General features: G+C 24.7%; 1 protein-coding gene across 1 annotated transcript in view; it reads right to left on the bottom strand.

Annotated features, from left to right (window-relative positions):
- The window catches only part of LOC129605267 (leucine-rich repeat-containing protein 70), a 119441-nt gene that overhangs the window by 49024 nt on the left and 48919 nt on the right, over window positions 1–21498 (bottom strand). The window contains exon 2 of the mRNA XM_055514910.1: window positions 15053–15084. The gene's annotated coding sequence lies outside the window, so the exon portion shown is untranslated. The remainder of the gene's footprint in view (window positions 1–15052; window positions 15085–21498) is intronic.

Consider the following 21498-nt stretch of genomic DNA (forward strand, 5'->3'; position numbering starts at 1 on the left):
AAAGAGCTTATTATAATACATAGGCAATTTATAAAATTACATATGAATCTAAATAAGAGCAATAAAATAATTTTGACGCTCTCTTAAATTCCTTATAAAAATTATACATGCTACTCTCTTTAAGTGACATTGTTCTCACGAGCGTAATTAATATTGTGAATTTTTCTCTCAATTTCAGTATATTTTTACATAATTTTTATAAAAATGTCTTTAACAAGTTTATTTTTATTAGAAAATATTTGTTATTTTTTGATTTTCAAGTGATTGTTCACTTTACATAGTGTTGCATAATGAATGGAATAGGTTAATTTATCTCAAAACAAAAAAACAAACCCAGAATTAACCCACAACCGGATATAAAATTCAGAACCGCAAGCATTATATGAACTTAACGAAAATCTTTAATCCCTTATTCAAAAGTTCAACATATCCAGATTCAACTGTATTCAATATTATATAGTTACAAGGACCATATAGGTTTAAGAATAGGACCATACTCATATCATGTATTTCATTTTATATGTACCCACATTTTCTTCTAATAATTGTTTGACATACAAAATACTTATTTATAAAATTATACTCTACACAAATATATACACACACACTTCACAAATATGGTATCTATACATTCAATTGTGTTAAAACAAATTTAAGAACCTCTTCATATTTTGATATTTCAAATGATTTGCCTTTTCTTTATACCATCATCTATATTTTATATTTGTATTGTATATAGTATAAGTATAATAATATTATTACGTTAAATTAGAGTTATGAGTGTTGTGTATAGGTAAATTTATGAAAAACTTTTCAAGTACCTATAGAAGTGAGTATCTCCTTCAAAACACAAAATTGAGTGCTCCAATTTTCATTATAGTTAATTTGTAAAATACAATGTTAAATAATTGATAATGCGAGTATAAATGAAATTATGATAGGATTAAGAGAAAAATGCGGGTATTTTGCAAAAAAATGAAAAAGAATTGCAACTGTGATAAAATTAAATAATAGTACACAGGTTTAGGTACAAGTAGCAGGAATGTACGGTAAAATATTTTTTGTCATTAACTTAAAGTTTTTGTTTAATGAGCTTTGTGCTTGCGATTTTATTTTCATCTCATCATTTTTCAGTTGAATATATTGGGCTCATCACGTTCACCAATTTATCAACAATCACGTTAATCTTTATTAACATGCAAATTAACAATAAATCATGTTATAAAAATATAAAAAATAAAATTATATAAAGTAAATAATCAAATTCACGATTTAGTTTAATGCTTTTAATAATTTTTTATTATAAAAATATCACTGACGTAAACAGAAGTTTCTTACCGAATTCTGAATTATTTTTAGATAAAATAAAAATCATTAATAAAAGACAAAAAATTTTCAAATGAAAAATATTGATTTTGAGAACGAAATTAGAATCATTAACAATTTTGTAACCTAACACTGTAATGAATGAAATTTTTCAAGCTCACTAGCGTTTTGTTCTGAAGCTAATGCGTGGGATTATTGAATTTTCAATTTTATTTAAATTTGGCTGGAATTAGTGAAACACTTGGAAGGTTTCAATAATTTTTTTAAAATTCAAATATATTTTAATATACTCCAATTTTAGAACTTTCTACATGTTTTCAAAATATTATTTTTTGAAAAAATTTCATTATCCTGATACGTTTTTTAAGAAAAATTAGTAAAAACCTCTATCCCGAGTTGATTGTAAAGCAATATTATCTTGGGAATAAATTTATTATATTGCACCGAATCGAATTTCAGCAACAAATAATCCTTAATTATGATATTTTCTTAATTTCAATATTGGCACACGACGCGTAAACATGAGAAAAGACAAAGAAGTAGTCAAAAAATTCTTGTTATAAAATATTTTGTGGAAAATATTTTAATAGTCCATATTAAATTTCATTCCGTTCATACAGTTAAATATCAAGTTCAATATAGTTCTAGCTCAATACGGTTAACATCTTAAAAATTACAAAATAATGATATTACAAAGTGTGCGTAATGTGGGTAAAACACCACTATTTCATTCTATATGGGAATTCTTATAATTGCAATTATTAATTCTCATTAAAAATTAATTAATTATAATTATAGTGCTATAAATCTTTAGCATTCCAACTATAAATAAAAACTGTTTTATTACTTAAATTTGATGTGCCTGATTCTTAAAATATATCAGGTTTATTTGGTGAAGCTAAATCTTGTAAAAAAGAGCAAATAAGCTCACCAATCTTTATTCTTTTCTATCATAAATTAAAAGAAAAAATTTTATGTCTGCAATTTAATTTGAGTACATGAAATTTTATGACGTGTTATTTATTGAACTTTATATGAGATTATTCTTTTAAATTAACTAGGATTAAAATATTATTTTTTTTTATTAAATGGTTGTTGAAATTTATGCCAATTAATTAGGATACATAATACTTTAAATCTTCAACACATATTTCTTTAATTCAACATTAATTATGCTAGAGATTTTTAAAATTTACAGGGCGCCGTACCACAAAGTCAATTGTTAAATTTAGTATTTTTTAGATTTAAATCAAATGAAAATTTCTGCCGGTCGTAATCTTCAAAAATATTTAATGAAATATTTTTGATTGGTAAAGAAAACAATAATATTTCAGATTCATATTTTATGCTATGCCTTCTGTTAAAGAACTTAATTAATATTGATTTTGGGTAGAAATTTGTTCAATGGCACTATTTTTAATTTAATTTGAATAAAAAGTTCAACAACACGTATCTACTGTATGTAAATAATTTTTAAGAATTTCAACAAATCAAAAAAGAAAATTTCAGAGCCATAACAGGTGAGAAATTCTGTTATATACCAATTATAAGATCAATTTAACACAATGTAATACATTATATGAAAAATTATCACTTTGTATGAAAATTACAACAATTAAATTTTTATTAACTTTAAATTTAAAGTCTTGTGATTCCAAAATTTTAAATGATATTAACTAGTGTTGATATTCAGAAGAAGCCTTTAGTTCTGTCCTTTCAAAATCACATATACTAGCATCATATTCTATTGCCTTTATTCCTAACTATTTCTGAGTAGCATTGTTCGCTGTAGCCAACTGTTATTCCTTAAAAATATTAACGTACATAATTATTTTTAAAAAAGTCAAGTGACTGACATTATTTTCCTTAAGACAAAATTGTTTATAAATTTAAACGCACAACAAAAAAAAAAAAATTTTTTTATTTCTTTGAAATTTTTTCATTTGTTCATTTTTCTATTGTCAAAATTATGAAAATGAAAACCTGTTAAAATATTATCCTGTTTCTTTTTTAAGGAGTGTTGTTAAAATTATTATCCTGTTTTATTGTATACAAGAGTCCTTAAGTTATCTAAGATTATCCAATATTTTTGTGTTAGTCAAATTTTATTTAAAATTTTATTTTTCATTTTGTTTTGTTGAAAAATGTCAAAAACATTATTTTAAAAAGTTTAAGGAATAAAAAAAAAACAAATAATAATTTTTGCCCCCTCACAGAATTTGTTGAATTTATTTTCAGTTTTTTTTTCTTTTTTATCATCTGAGTTCTAAGGAAATTTAATTATAAATTTTGTAAAATGGTTGTAAATTTCAATTTTTGTAATAATTTTTCACTATAAATTATTTTACGATTACATTTCTACTTTTTTAACTAAAATAAAATTTTAATTGAAGTGTAAACAGATTTTTTCAAATTCGGAAAATCTTTTAAAATTTTTTACTTCGTTGACGTGCCATTCTAAATTAGGAACAGATTTGTTGTATACTACTAGGCATTTATCATTAAACGTTTATGCTTTAAATTAATTTTAAAAGGGGGGGGGGGGGGGGTGGGTTCTCTAACATAATTTATGTAACCCTGAAAAAATTTTATTAATGAAAATTTTATTGTGAATTTTTAGAATTCTAAAAAATTTGTATAAAATTTAAATACGGTCGGGTAGAAAATTATTCTAGAAATTTTTGAATGCGACATAAATGCATATTAATGCTATTTATTCGGTCCTGAGAATAGATTTTCGCTAAAAAAAATAGTATAAAACTTGATTTCCAAAAATATTCGACTCTACAATATCAGATTTGCGCTTCAAAATACAAAAAAAAATTTCTCAACTTCAATTTTCCAAACAATTTAATATTACTATGATTCTATGACTGAGAGACTTAATTGTATTCATTTTCGATCTTAATTATGTCTAAATATATTGTTAAATAGGAAACACCATTATTGTAATTGTATAACAGTTTTAATTGTAATAATACAGTTAATGTATTTGAAATTAAAAAATAATAAAGTTATTACTTTTAAAATTATAGAACAAATCCTAACATATTTTGTTTATAACAGTTAAGGGCACATATTTTTCTCAATAATCATTTAAAAAAAAACTTTAATTCATCACAAATGCAAATCAATTGAATTCACAGTAAGGCTGCTGCATAAATTATCTCGAGGCTAGCTGCTTACCAGATCCCGAATAATACAACAACTTCAATATTCAAAGGTTTTGTTCTCTGCTGTATTTAGAAGGTTTTAGAATAACAAGAAGAAAAATAACATTGGTTTTTTGTAAATCAAATGCATTCCGAATTTAAACAGTTCAGAGCAATAATTTTCTTCAAATATTTATATTACTTATATTAACATGATTTCAAAATATTGAGAAAATTTATAATTATACCTCTTCAACTGAAATTGTTTGGTCAACTGGGGATCATTAAAGTTTGGCTTAGATAAGAAATAACGATAAAGGAATTAGAATGTGAGTGAAATAACTAGTAATTAATGGAAGCATCACTGGCCGGAATTGTCTTAAAATTCTTTTCCAATCACACAATGTTAATTTTTATCCTATTGAAACTCTTGTCCTATTGAAACTATATGTCTTGTCCTATTGAAACAACAAATGAAGCAAAATATTTTTCTCTATATAATATATTCAGGTGAATTCAGGTGTTAATAAATTTCTTTTTGAAAATGCATTAATATTGTGAGTTCCTCAGTTATTACTTTAGTAACAAAGTTCTCTTACTACTTTTACTGCAGAATTGTTACAAAAACAATTACTATTTATTAATATAGTTTCCACTTTCATAATATACAATATACTTATTCCCCTTTGTATTTAAAAACCTATAAAAAAACTTAATTGAGTCTGTTCTTTACTTCACAATTATTAAGATTTACTTATTTGGTTTTCAATTCTAGGTAAACTTAACTCAATAATAACTTTCATAGTACTTTTAATGAAAAATATTTGAGGTTATTCTAACAGTGAATTTGCATGAATATAACACAGAAAATAATATTCATTCTTAATAAAGACCAATTCTATTTCAATGTATACGAAATTAATTTTCATTTTATAATTTAAAAACTTAAAATTTTAATGCAATAATTTTTCGTTTGTTTTTCCATTTCATTTTCATTTTAACTATCATTATTATATCCCAAATACACGTCTAAACATATAAACAAATAAAAACGCAATGAATATCCTTCGCTTATCCTTCGATATCTATACACATTCAACATACCTACATATATATATAAAAAGAGAATTATTTAAAATATTTTATAATCGTCGTTTCATCTTGAAAATCTTACAAAAAATAAAATTTTGTACCACAATCAGCCAGCCACACACATATGAACATAATTTTCTAATTTGTTATATAAGCATTTTAATAATACAAATTATACGTACATACATACATACGAGTACTTACTATAATAATTTTGTTTTATTTTTCTTGTTGTTTAGAAAATATAAAGGATATAAATAAAACTGAGTGTACATTGTGTAGAACTAAAGAAATATTTTTCGTCCTGTTTCTGTTTTTGGTGCTTTTCACTTTATTTTGTGTATAGAAAACTTTTTATTCCGTTGCAATAAAAGAAAATCCAAAAAAAAAACAAACTATTTTATTTTAACTCCTCTATTTTTATGTTAGTTTATGTTCCTTTAAGATTTTCCTGCATTATATACATACAACAGCTATACATAGATAGCTAGATATATGAAATTTTCAAATATAATATTCATTCGAATATTATTTTAAGCATATAGAGCAAAAAAAAAAAAACAGAAGAATAAGAAATATAGAAAGCAAAATAAAAGTCGAAAAAACCAAAAAACAAAAAAAAACAACATAAAAATTGCGACCAAATATAAATATAAAAACACAAAGTACACAATAAACACAACAGCAAACCAAAATGAAAAGAAAAAAACAAAAAAAAAATGAAGTTTTCTTATTACATATTTTATAAGGACATGGTAATAATGTTGTGGGTTTGCCATTAGTTAGAAAATCACAACAATCTAAACAAAACATTTTGGTTGTAAAAAAAAAACAAAAACAAATCAAAACAAAATTTTGAACACACACAAAATTCAAACAACAATAAATTCTTAACATTTTTTTAGTATTTATACGCCTTTCTATTCTACATATGAACACACGCATACATATATACATAGACTCAATAATACTCACTTAATACAATATTAAATACGAACGCTTTTATAAATTCACTTTTCTTATACTCGTTTTGTTGAGACCAAAATAAAAGCAAACACCAGGAATAACATAAAAAAAAAATTAAAATACAAAAATTTTATGTATATATGTATTTCATATAAGAAACAAAAAGTAATACAAGGATAACAAGAATAAGAAATTGGAAGGCTCTTAAAAAGATCTTTATTGTTGTAACAATAAGGATAATTTTCTAATGGGGTTTCTTTCTCGATTGTTTTTTTTTTTGTTTTGTTGGGCTTGCAAGGCTATGGTTATTACTTAAATAGTGTATTTTTTGTTAAAATATTTTAGAAATCTTTGATATTTTCTTTGAGATTTTCTTTTAATTTTTTTGTTGTTTTTTGTGCGAGGCCAGCAAAAATATTATAAAAGAATAAAAAGAGAAAACAAAAATATGAATTTAATTCAAAAATGTATAGAGGTCAGAGTGAATAAGAAAGTATATTGAAATTATTAGAATTAGAATTACCTTAACATATACAAGAAAAAAATAATATGGCATTCTCGTAATGATCTTATCCTGTATAAAATTTGGTTTTGGTTATAATTTATTAATATGATTTGATAGTTTATTAGTAGCACAATGTATACTCTGTCACATGAAGGAAGTTTTCAAACAAAAAGAGAAGAAGAGACATATTAAGATGTTGTTAACATAAATCATACCGTAATTACACTCCAGTCAATAAAAGTTATGAAAAGAAACTGAATATTAGCCCCGCATTTTGATGGTTTTTACTACTAAAAGCTGCAGCGAGAAGTAGAGAGTACAACACTCAGAAATACACTCATAGCATTTTTTTTACAGAATTATGCTATAGTTGAGTGGGAAGCAAACCCCTCTATCAACATACAATATTTCAGTTTTTGTCAGATCATGATCGAATGAACAAAAATATTAATTGAATATGAAAATCGCAGACTTCACCTTGCAGATTTAGTGATATCCAGAGTCATTGTTCAATGAGTTAACATATGTATTTTTGAAAAACAATGCAAACAAGCAAAGTTTGAATCAGTTAATGGTGACCTATTATCAGGAGGAATGCCATTCCGCAAACTCAGCCATTTATTAATAAAATTACAATATATACCAAGAGTAAATCTGTCGTACAACAAAATTAATTTATTTGTAAAAGTAAAAAATACAATACTAACGCATTATTGATACAATTATATATTGGTGATGCAATTGTAGTACCCATCGAACTATTAAACAATTTTAGAAATGTCACAACAACAAGTTTTGAAATAAATTTAATTGATCTTATAGGAATTCAAAATATTGCATGACAAAATAAAAATTTTGTACGTGATATTTTTTTTTTATTGAATTCATACATGTATGAATTCAATGACTTAATAATTTATTTATTAAAGAATATTTTTCATAAAATAGAATTCTTAAATTATTCGAAAAAATCCATAAGAATAATTCGTGCTCAATTATTACTATGTATAAGAACACGAAAAATAATTGTATTTTAAGGTAAAGTAATTGAAACGAGTTTTAGTAATTTGTTAGTTCATGTAAGTCTTATTGTAACAGATATTTGAGAATTCTGAAGCATTGATGAATTTTTAAAGTAAATGTAGATTGAGCAAGGGTGATGAAAGTGCTATTAATTGCATTCTGAGTCTTAACCTCTGAGCGATAGTGTAGTAATTATGATGCGGACTCTTATTTATACCGTAGGCCTGTTGTTCTAAATCCAGTTCAGGTGAATATAATATATTAAATTTTGCATAATTTAATGTTCTTTCTTGAAAAGACAAATATCAATAACTTTAATATATGAGACAACAAACACAAACATCAAAACCCACTTATAAATTATTTCAACAGATTTTTCTAATATAGCCACGGCAGACTGGTCAAAGAAGGGAGAACTCAAAAATGATAAATTAAACTAGAGCGAAAACTTTATAAGACCATTCAATAGCTCGATGGTAGTCTGTGATGAAACAACCTCATAATAACGTTCTTTCAGTTTCAGAAATTTTTTCTTGCTTTGAAATTTATTAAAATCGATTTTATTTTGTTTATGTTCAGGTTTAACATGGTAAATTGAGGTTTTCTTTATGCAAAATCAAAAACATTCCACACTTTTTATGATCTACAATAATGTTTAGAAATCATTAGGGATGTTTTCCAGATTCATTCAACACTTTGGTTTTGATACTAATTCAGTTATTTATTTATTGAAAGTTGATTTATAATGTCAAATTTTATAACAAATCAAGAGAGTTTCATTGTTACAAATTTGAAAATTAAATTATTGACATATTCTCAAATACTCAAGCGGTCATTCCGACACTTTAATGCATTCTAATTCAAATAATTTCTGGTGTGAAATTGTCTACAAACACTGCGAGGTATTTCATTAAGGAAAATGCAAAAACTTGGAACGACAATGAGATTTCATGGATCCGTAATTAAAATAGTTAGAACTAACTAAAGACATGGAGGGTTGAACATCTTCAGTTAAGTTAAAACTTTTAATTCCTTGTTTATTTTACAGAAGGGCAAATGAGTTTATTGAATATTGAAATATAACAAGATACAAGTCTAATTGGCTATTAGTGAGCTCTCTGGGTAATTTCGATTTATACAAATAAAACTTACCTGGGTAACTTTTACATTTGTGAAGCCCAAGTGAACAAGAGTGAGAATTAATGCCATATTAATTGTAACATCCTGTTACAGTCAAGTAAATGCACTTTATGCCACTTACTGTCACTATATTATTCTGTTCACATTTTACGTTTACAGCTTAATTTTTACACTTTTGTTTTAAAAAATTTAACCTAGTTTAGTAGGGAATACCCACAGTATACATAATACATGCATAAGTTCTGTTAATGTTAAAACTATAAATACAATATTAGTTGTGTTGTAATATTTTTATTCCATTTCAAGGATAAATCTCACATATAATTCTCTTTTCTCATTCAATCTTATACAATTCGATACTTTTATAGCAACATTGAATATATTATTCAACTATATTGCCATACTTACTTATATGTGAATTTATTTTGAAGCTCAGTTAAAGTTATTTTAGGCACAAATTCACATTATGATTGTGATTATTCTTGTAATAACATATTTTTCTGTTACTGTTATACTTGTCGTATATCCTCTTTATTTTCATCATTCTTTTTGTTTTTTTTTTTTTATTTTTGGTACATCCCTTTAACTTTTATTATTACATCTTAAGGCCTATTTTATAGGACAACTCTAATAAGAGGTAGATGTACAAGTATGTAATATTATGTTGTAACAAATGTTCTCTTCTTGCTTCTTTAAATGTTTATAATATGAGATCAAGAAAAAATTTAGTGTTTATTTACGGAAAAAATTCATTTGACTTTATGCCATTTTTTGTTTGCTGTTTTTTTTTATTTATTTAAATAAACTACGCTGTATAATAAATATGAGTACATTGTATATTATAGGAATATTTAGAGTAATGAAAAAAAAAATTCACAGGATCTTTATTTCCTTTAAGATTTTGTTAAATTACAAAAAAGAAAAGGCAAAATAATAATAAACTTGTAAGAAGGACTTGTGAATTTTTTGTAGTTTTTCGTTTTGTTTTTATATTTTACTGAGAATATTAGCCAAAATGTAAAAAGATTTGTAAAACAATGAATTTACTTGTTTATTGTTTCACATATTTTTTGCGTTACGTTAATAATGAATATGAGATTCAATTCAAGAATGGTCTAAAGCATAAATTTTTGGAATATCAATTAAAATAATGAAATACAACAATAACGATTTGTACAAATTAATTGCTTTCAATTGTTTCCGTTGTCATTCATCCCCTTAGGGAATGTAAGATTTTCACATCGACTTTTCATCAGAATTAGTTTTTTAGACTTATCTTTTCAGTACTGGCCAACCAGTATTAGTCTCAACAAGAATATTACATATATTATATTAAGACATGTCAAGAGATTGACGTGCAACTGATATTATTGGGCGCCTTAGAATGTGGCCAATCCATTTCTATTTTCTTCTTCTTGTTTGAGTATCTATTGGCTCTTGTTTTGTCATCAACCACAGTTCTTCGTTCATGAATCTTCTTGGCCAGAATATTCTACATATTATTATGAGGTATTTGTTTACGAAAACCAGTAACTGAACACCAAACCTATTTCCATTCCGTAATGCAGCATTGACATAACAGACACGTTGAATATTCTTAATTTGGTTCCGGGTGCTATGTAAGTTGAATTCCAGGGTTTTGAATTAATAGTCAAAATTTATTCTTCAAATATTATTTAAAAATTTTTAATTGGCATAATTAAATTTTAAATAAAATTTTTATGTGATAAAAACACAAATATTTTAATTGAAGATATTACCGAATTCTTAAGATCCATGAACAACATTTGGTATCCAAAGGCTGGCTGCCCAATGTGAAATGTGGAAACAAGGATGATTTAAAAAAAATTAATGGTTAAATAATTTTTTTTATTTTTTAAATACTTGAAAAGTTCAATTAGTTTATGATCATCACATTATTTAAGATAATAAGCGAACCTAATTCATTCAACCAAATATATAAAATATTTCCATGCAATAGTAAATAAGGTTCATTATTAAATCTCAATGAATCATCAGATTTCTAAAACCAAATCATTCTGAAATACTCTCACCTTTTCCCTCAAAAGTATACCAATTTTGTATATAAAAAACCCTCTACAACATACAATCACACACCACAAATGCAAAAAAGAAAAAAAAAAACAATAATTACAATTCATTGTACGTATCCGACGATGAAAATAATTTTGGTTTCGTATTCCATAATCCTTCTTTTCCCTTTTTATTTTATTACCATTCTCTCTTATTTTATTAGCATTGGTTTTCTTGGTTTCTTATACTATAATAAAAAGAACAAATCTTAAACTTAATATGTGTGTTTGAGTGTTTTTTGTATAACCCATACACAATATAATTATTACGAAATTTCATTTTATTTATATAAAATTTCTTTCTTGGGAATCCTTATAAAAATTGGTATAGAAAGAAAATTGTTATTTTTATCATCTCTTTGGTTTTTGTCTGCTCTTTTAAAATTTAAGGTATTTTGGTTACTTTGCCTTCTTTTTCTCTTTATCTTAATTGATCCTTTCATTCTATAACATGAGTAAATTATTTTATAGTTTTTTATATTTATTTTGCTTATTTTGACTTTGATTATAGTTTCTTTTTTTTCATTCAGAAAAATATTATATTTCTTTTTGCTCAGTTCTACTTATTTTAAAGAAAAAATGTCATTAACACTTTTTATTCGGTTAACTTTGAGGAAAATTTTATTGTCTTAAGGAATATTTAAAATTTGATTACACTATATTAAAATCTGCCATTAAAACTTACACAGTTGTAGACTTAAATAACAATTTGTGGTTAATAATTACTGTAAATCTTTCATGTTATTCTATAAATTCCTGTAACTTCGATAAGCAAAAAGAATTCATTGCAATTCAAAGGTTCAAATATATAGTCTTTAAGGTATTTTCAAATTTCAAGTTCGGCAAATGATCCACATTTCAAATTCGGCAAACAATTGTTTTGATCCTTAAAAAACATTGAATTCGCCCTTCAAATTGAACGGTATTTTTGAAGCAAGTCAATTCTAATGTTTGAATTTAATTTTCTTGTACGCGGTAACTCAAATTGGGGTCAACATTTTATACATATCGATAAGCTTTCTTATATTAGAACAAAATTTTTCTCTATCTTCTTCACTCTTGACTTTCGATCAGAGTTTTTCAACTAAAACAATGTTTTCAGAATGAATTATTAAAGCAAGCCGTTCCTGTGAAAACCAATATATTTTTGATTACCTATTAATTTTTTCGAGTTTTCTTCGAAATTCTCTTCCGGATCTGTCTACCTCAGTTAAAACTCAGTTAAAACTTAAATATTTTCTGATATAAAATAATATGATTAATATATTGAATCATTGGAATTGATTGAAATGGAATTGATTGAAATTTGTTGCAATCGGTACCGCTCTTCTCCGGTAATGTTTTTAGACAGAGTTGTTTTTGTTTTAAGAAATTTCTATGATCATTTGCTGAATTAATGTTAAGATTTTTCTTTCAAAAACACCTAAATATTCTGAATGAAATTCGTTTTGTAGAATTTACTTTAAAATTTAAAAAAAATAAATTTTATTTTCTTAATTTTCATTCAACTCTTCCGACATTTATTCCGAATTTAATGTAATCTTATTATAACTAAGTAGATTTATTTTGTATTTTTAATTAATTTTTTTACTTTTCTCTAAATTTTATTCATTTTTAAGTATTTTAATAAAAAGCCACACTACAATTATAATTATATACGAATACTATACTTATGATTTCCTTAATAACGAGAAACAAAAAAAAATCTAAAATACTTTTATGAATTTCTTCAAAATTTTAAGTTATTAAAGATGACATATTAAGGATTCTCTACATACATATATGAATTTCTTATGAAAATAAAAATAATCGCATTGTTTTAGAAGAATATTATAATATGAGAACACAAAGATCTTGACAAGGATAATTATACGAATCATCATATCATATTTATTATTATTTTAATACCACACATAATTAAATAAGGATTTATAAGGACATGTTTCAAAATTTTTAATGTTGAAAATATTAAGAGCGAAAATTTCATGTCAAATTTATTTTTGTAAAAAAAAATTTTTTAATGTTATTTAAAATAATTTTGAAATCAAAATAATCTTCTACTTCCTTTCAAAATAATCAACCTTATTATCTAAATTTGATCCTAATTGCATTTAATAATAATAATCGGATAAATATATACGCATAGTTCTATATGTATGTATTTGTTCCCTCCTTATTTTCTATACTTAAAGTGTATCTACTGTACTCAAGCATAATATTTTTGAAATCATCTACACAATAAAATCTTATAATCAGATTATCAAATTCTATATATTTCCATTTTTATGTATGCACACGCTCTCATGCTTTTCCAAAAGGATAGTAATTTTTATGAAATCGTAAAAAGAATTGGATGATATTTTCGGCACATTACCGATCGTGTTGTGTTTTTTTTTTCAGAATACTTTAAAAATCCAATAAATTCACTCTCTTATAAAAGATTACGTAAAAGTGTTGAAGTTCCTATTCTAGAAACCGGTTTCCCTGAAGCATTTTCGAATTACTTTTGTTGGAAAACAAAATTTAAAATATTAAGTTTTCAGAAATTCTTTTAATTATTTCCATAGAAATTTTCAAAAATCTGTTCATATTAAATATTTGGTTTCCGAGCTCTTACGAAGAAATTTTATAGCTTATTCCGTTAACTGCCAGAATTGTAATACATATAAAACTTCAAAAAGTTATGACAAAAATGGAAATCTGAACCCCACTAAAAGTCCATTTGTTACCGTAAAAGTTATTTAATTCTCCTCTAAATTAAACTGAGACATTCAATTGAAATCTACTAAACTGAAACTGAAATTCAGAAATTCATTTCTGTTTCACAAACAGAGACAGATTTTAAATATATTGAAAAGCGGTATGTTCAATTTGATGTGATCACAATACCTCCCATATTATATGCAATACGTTTGATACTAATATAAATAAAATTTGAAAAATACAAAGTTTAATATCAAATTTTGCAAAAATTTCACATCGTACAAAATAGCCATTCTATATTTGGTGTAGATAATATGCATAAAAATGGTTTCTGCAATTTCTTGGGTCAACATCATACTCATACGACAACAAAAAGTTTAAGTACATAAAATTTTTATTTTAACTTTTGAGTTCTCAAATCGTTTGCAATTATTCGGTTTCCACAATCAAAATAAAAAATACCCTTTGAATAGATTTCCAGGAAATTATAAATTTTGTACAACTTGTCAAATGCAAAATTCATTCCAAAAATCCTCCATAAATAAAAAAAATAATAAAATTTCGCTAAATTTATTATAGGTTCTCACATATGTAGTTGAAGTAAATTGAATTTTTGAAAAGCACAAAATTTAGTTTGGTATATTTTTTAAACGAGCGTAAAAGTCGCTCAAGGTTTTGGTATACAAGACTTTTAAAAGTGTTAGAGTAAAACGAAATAACGAAAGATTTACACGAACTTAGTTGTTATATGAACCACAAAAATTTTATTTTTAAAAGGGTGCGTAATACGAACTTTATCATTCATTTAGCAAAATTTTAGCATTCAATTAAAAAAAAAAAATTTTGTCCTTGACATAAAAATCCATGGTAGATAATGGTAGATTCCCATTATTTTTTAGTGCATGATGGTGTTCTCAAAGAGCGCAATTCAACAATTTTAAATTTTCCATTAACTTTGATTTGTAATTTAAAAATTTTAGTATCAAAGTTCTTTTTATTAATTGTTGGTTAACATTTTTAAGAAAATTTATTTAGTTTTTTTTTTTGCTTACCTTTACGTTAAAAGTGAAAATGTGCTCGCAGCCTGTAAATAAAAACAAAATAGATTTTATATAATTAATACTTTAAATTGAATTTCAAAGGAAGTGTTAAAAATATTAGTAAGAATTGTAAGTTCAGTACCTGAGAGTAGTAAGTCAGAGAAATTAATATCGAAATTCATTAAAATATTTTTTACACCCAAGCATTACCGCGCTATAAGAACTTAATTGACTTCACATGTATTAAATTTCCCTTTAGAAGTTGTCACCTCATCATCAATTTGCTAAAATTTCAATGAATAAAAATTTTCAACATTACTCAATATCACAATTTTCTTAATAATTTTATTCATGTGAACGGCCAATTTCTCACAATATTCCTGAACTAATATTATACTTGATAAGAAATTATCATTGATTAAATTTCGGGATCTTCTTCAAAATTTGTGAAATTTAAATCCGGAAAAAAGATGTCAAATAAAAATTGTAAAGCTTATAAAAGAAAAATTCGGGCTATTTCGGCTATTTCAAACTGTTTCAGACTTTATCTGTTGATTTGGGCTAACTTTTGAGTAATAGGTTTTTTGAATTATTTTTCCTATACATAATACAATGAACTTATAAAATATATCATTGTCTCAATTCAAATCAAAAAAGTGTTATTCAACATAGCCTTAACACAAATAGCAATAATACCAATAAAACTTGTTTAAGAATTACAAAATGCGCTGTAAATAGTTTAAGTTTGTTCTTAGAGAATTTTTTACATCCCATAGTCAATTCGATAAAGCTTTGTTGCATATTCTACTACTAAAATTTCTTATTTTACATAATGAACATATTTCCCTAGATCTCCAATTTATAAGTGCTTTATGAACACTTAATAAAATTTTAAATGCTACACATTTGCTACTATCAGTAGTTAAAATATTACTATTAAAAAATACCTACATCTTATAAGACAAGAACCATACGAAAAAATTCTTTCTAGAAAATGTTTATTAACTTACAAAATTCCAATTTACAAAATTCCAATTTCCAGAATATCAAATTTTCCGTTCAACATCTTTTCTATTTTCATTTTAATACAAAAAATACCTTGTTAAATTCTTAAATTTCGTATAAAAGAGAATATATGTATGTAATTTCGATTATTATAATACAATTAGAGTTAATTTACATTCACTCTACATAATAAACGTATAAAATAGTAAATTTCATTCATCATTTTTAAAGTACGAAAAAAAAAATATCATCTACAAGTCTATATACAAGAGTGAGTGTCTGGTGGTGTACAACTGAAAATATAATTTTTTTATTTATCATACAAACAAAAATATATTCATACATATGTACAGATAATTTTACAAATTCTGCAGTACGCCATTAATATACGAAAACGCAGAAAACAGTGTGTGTGTGTGTGTGTGCACGGTCGAGGATGAGAGGAAAAACGAATATTTTTTATTTATTTTTTTTTTTTTTATGTACTCGTATCATATCCTTCAAATGCACATAGCACATTTTAACGTATGGTGTTTAACGAATTTGAAAAATTGCATTTTCCGGTTACAAAGAAACAATCAAAAGATAAAAAAAAAAGAAGAGAGAAAGGAGAGAGAAGAAAATTAACAACAAAAAAAAAATTCACCATTTCTCTAAAAATTTCTTTTTTTTTTGACTGTGCATTTTATTACCCTATTTTGGATTATATTTAAAATTGTTTTTTTTTTTATTCTCGAAATGCGAATTCAGGATAAATCCAAGCGTATGTTTGTATGTACATATATGAAATTAATGTATTTATTACGAATGTATGCATATATGTGTAGAATTTTGTTTATTTCACTCTTTATATAGTTGGATTTTATAGCATTTAATTAAATGGCATGTATACGTTATTTTTTCGCTTTAAATGTAATAATGAAAAATAATAGGACAAAATAAGTTGGAATTCAACCATAAAGTTTAATAACAAAAAAAAAAAGATCATTATTATTTTCTCTAAATATTGCAATAGTGAAGTAAAACCGGTTCGGGGAGTGAATAATTTTTATTTTAATGCCAGAAACGAACCATTTTCTTATACCCTGACATTTTATATATTTTCAATTAGGGACAGAAAATGATCAAAATTTAAATACTAGTTTATTGTATGCTAAGGGTTCTATTGTTCACCACATTTTCTTAAAAGTTTTAGAAAAATTATATTAAATGCTTAGATTTTTTTGTTAAAATTTCACGAGAGATCACAAAATTTTCATAGCTAATTAAATGAAATTACATACTTATTCTATTTCTATCTGCATTTCTATGTGTAACAATTTTGTATATACATATATACGATCACCACATTTCCAAAATAAAAAATCATCTCAATTTGTCAGTCCGTTAATGCTATTGTTTGTAAAACTTGTACATACCATTTAAAAATAAAATCTCCTATCAAGAACAGAATATAAACGATAAATAGAATATTGCTTGCTTTAATAGATTGTGAGAAATCTACTTCAACTGAAGTTATTCCTCCCCCTCTTTCTCTTCCGCCTTCCCTAATCCGCCCATTCCCCCTTCCACAATCCTCCCATCACCCCCCCCATCCCTTTCCCATTGAGTTTTAAAAGTGACGGTCCCTTTGATTGACGGTCAATTTAGAAAAAGGTGAATGCGTATTAGAAAATGTAATAATATCATTTAATGGACTTGTTAATAATAGTACAATGGCTTATTTTAATCTTTGTTTCTACCAAATAGCATACGAAAATAATTTGTTAAATATTTAAGAAAAATACTCCAATTTCCGACTCCAATTTTTCGTGTTTTACATCCCAGCTAGACACAAAATACAAAAACCAAAAAGAGCCGAATAGATGAACAGATAATAATCAAATTTTCCAGTATATTTTCCTTAATTTTATTATGAAAATAAACTTAAAAACAAAAAAAAAAGAAAGCATGAAAACAAAAAATGTGAAAGTAAATGGAAAATTCAGTTTTTCACGCGTATATCCTTCGTCCTGACTGTTCACTTCTTATTTATTCAATTTGATATTTCTTTTGCAATTTTTTTCTTTTCTATTTCTGTTTATTGTTTAACTTGAGTTTCTCTTAATTCTGTTATATTTTCATTTTCTATTACTTTACTAATGTTATACACATTGCTTATAATAATTTTCATATACTTTTTTAAATTCATTCACACACATGTACAAATGCATCTAAACGAATAAATATTTTTATTAATCCAGAAATAAAAAATAGAAAAAAATTCTGTTATAGTTTTGTATATTTTATTGGTGTTGTTTTTATCATAATATGAGATGTGATATTTGGTATATGAAATGCATTTTTTAATACACAAATGCTCATTGAATTTACGTATATCGCGTACATACGAATGTGTATAAAATAGATAGTAATCCGGTTACAATAGTACAAAAATTTATACACATAGATCAAAATCACATGCAGAAAATATAATTTTTCTTTTAACTAGACGTGACATCGCCATAATAATTTACGAGATAAGCAATTTTTATGCAGAACTAACAATGTATGTGAACTAACAATGCAGTATATATGTACATATGAAATAAAAATATGGAAAAAAAGTGACATATGTATGAATTCACACAATATATGAATACTAATACCCTACTAGTATGTACACATATATGAGTGTAGGAAAAAACAAAAATTAACTCATAGATTTTCCTTTACTTGCTTCAAAATTTGTTTTGATTTTCATACTGTGTTTTGTTATCCTTTTTAGATTATCTAGGATATCTAGTTAGGAAGTTAGGCTAGAAAAAAATAATGTATGAAAATTTGCAGTCTGAATACAAAAAAAAATTATAAAACTCATTTCCTTTAATGTTTTCTAGTTTTTCTTCTATTTTTTGCAATAATTACTTATATTTAAAGGTATAGGATAGCTATACACTGATATTTTTTAATGGACTTTATTAAATTGAGATTTTAAGTTGATAACGCCTATAGGTATGCAATATGAATTTGGTTCTGGTAATTATAAAATTTATTTTTTTTGTCTTATTTTACAATTTTTTCGTTTTTTTTTTTTTCATTTCACGGAGTATTTGATAATAATAGGGTAATAATAGATACCAGCCGAAATTAAAATAAAATAAATTTACAATTGCATATTCAGCAAATTTAAAATTTTTATTGTATTTAAAAAATATTAATTTATAATTTCCCGTAAATTTTTGTAATTAAGTGAATTTTGAAATGGGAAATCGTAAAATTTAATAATTTAACCGTAAAAAACAATCTAGATAATTTTTAGAGTAAAACTTTGTGATATTTCACTTTATATAAATTTCGATAATTTTTTTTTTTTTATTAAATAGTTGAGTATAATATAATTTCATAAAAATAAGAATATAACAGAATAATTGCACAAAAATTAATATTTAATACGCTGTTTACATAATAATCCACTAAAAATATTTTATTGCATATGTTAAGGAGGAATTTCAAAGCAATTATTTGAAAAAAATACATCGATTTCGTAACAATTAAATAACATAAAATTTTTAATTGGGAAAACAGATGATTACTCTGTTATATTCCTGTATTTATACAAGTTCGATGAAGCTGTTATAATGTCGAAAAAATTTGGTAACAAAATATTGCAAAATTCGAAAGATATTAATTAGTAACGAATAATCCGAAGAAGTTTATAATATCAAAATTGGAGCCTTCCCTTAGCTTCAGTGTAGGAGGCAAATAATTTCAAAAAATAAGGACAAACTTATTTAAGATAACTATCAAATTGAAGTCTAATAATTAAGGTTTCTCAACTTTGCATATGGTTTTTACGAAAGTGTCTGTCTCCTGTGTTTGTTGTGCTTAAAATAATTACTAATAAAAATTAGTATTTCTTAATTTTACTGTGCTATTAATTAGAAGAGAGAAAAGATAACAAAACATTGTTTTCTTGAGAAAAAACTTGTTCATATAGCGATTAACTTGCAGTATACACCTAATAAAGTAAATCGCTACAATTGCCATACACGTATAACAATATTTTTTCAGGTAGTATCCTTAAAGTAGCAGGAAAATTCTATTTGCTATAGCTTTTTTCCATTCCCTTTTATTTATTTTTATTTATGAATTTTGTCAGAAAAGGTATAACCAGCAAAAAGGAAGAGAAAAAATGAGATCAGCTCATTTTATTTAAGTTTAAAATAAATTTAAATTTATTTTGACACAAAACTTACTTGTTTTATTACCGCTATTATTATTACTTCTCTTATATTTTTTTTTTATTCTTGCTTTTTCTATTTTTTATTTTGGAATATTCTAGATGTACACACAAACACATTTTGTTTTATTTTTTACCGAAACAGTAAATGTATTCTATTTTCTCCCCTTTAAGAGCAAATTATATTCAATTAAAATTTATTATTTTATTTTTCAGAGAATTTCAGAAATTTTGACTTTTTGACATGTAAGGTTTTTAGTTTTTTTTTTTTTTTGAGAAGTAAGACTTTAGTAGGTATGTATATGTATAATGTTAATTTTGAGAATAAGTATGAACCAGAATTATGAGAATAAGTAAATAAAAACAAAAAATTTTGCCTAATATTTTTTACGGTATTCCATAAAAAACACAATGATATCGTATATGACATCAATGTCAAAAATAAATGACGTTTGATATTAAGTTGGCATTAACGTACTTAACCTTTTAATATCCAAACGTATAATTCTCTTTAGATATTTTAATGCCTTTTGATATTGCATAATGGATTATGCAGCCAATATTTTTTAAGTTTCAAAAATAATTTGGTGACACACCATTTTCAACCACAAAAGAAGACAAAAAAATTTTTTCTTTATTCAAGACTAACGCAAATTCTGAAAACAATGTTATCAATAAATTGTAATGTATAAAAACTATTGCCAATTTGCCAGATGATTACAATTTTGATTCGTACAACTTAGTTTTTAAGTTGAGCCCCAATGAGCCGATTTTGGATATAGATCAAGATGAGTTCCAAACTTAAGAAAGAATGTGGATTAAAATAACATTTGGATATCTATTAAAATAAATTACATATCGGAAATCGGATTACATATTCTAAAAAATCATGCTCGGAAATCTACTGAACTGTTCTCAAGTCAAAAAGTACAATAGTGATGTATGGATAAAAAATTGAGCTCATGCAATGAATTCAATCAGTGACAGCAAAATAATGAGAACAACATTACAGAGATTCAATAACAATGAGAAATACAAAGAGAAATTTAATTATTAGAGAAACAAAAAACAATATTAACAACAAAAATAAGTGAGTAGACGCTTTTTGAAAATTCTAGTACCTACATCAGTCGTTCACAATAAATTTATTAACAAAATTACAATTTAAATAATTAATTAATAATTAATTATATAAATAATAATAATAATATAAATAATTAATATCAAAATT

This window comes from Condylostylus longicornis, unplaced genomic scaffold (genome assembly GCF_029603195.1).
Source record: "Condylostylus longicornis isolate FDR11 unplaced genomic scaffold, ASM2960319v2 ptg000013l, whole genome shotgun sequence".
Taxonomy (NCBI): Eukaryota; Metazoa; Arthropoda; class Insecta; order Diptera; family Dolichopodidae; genus Condylostylus; species Condylostylus longicornis.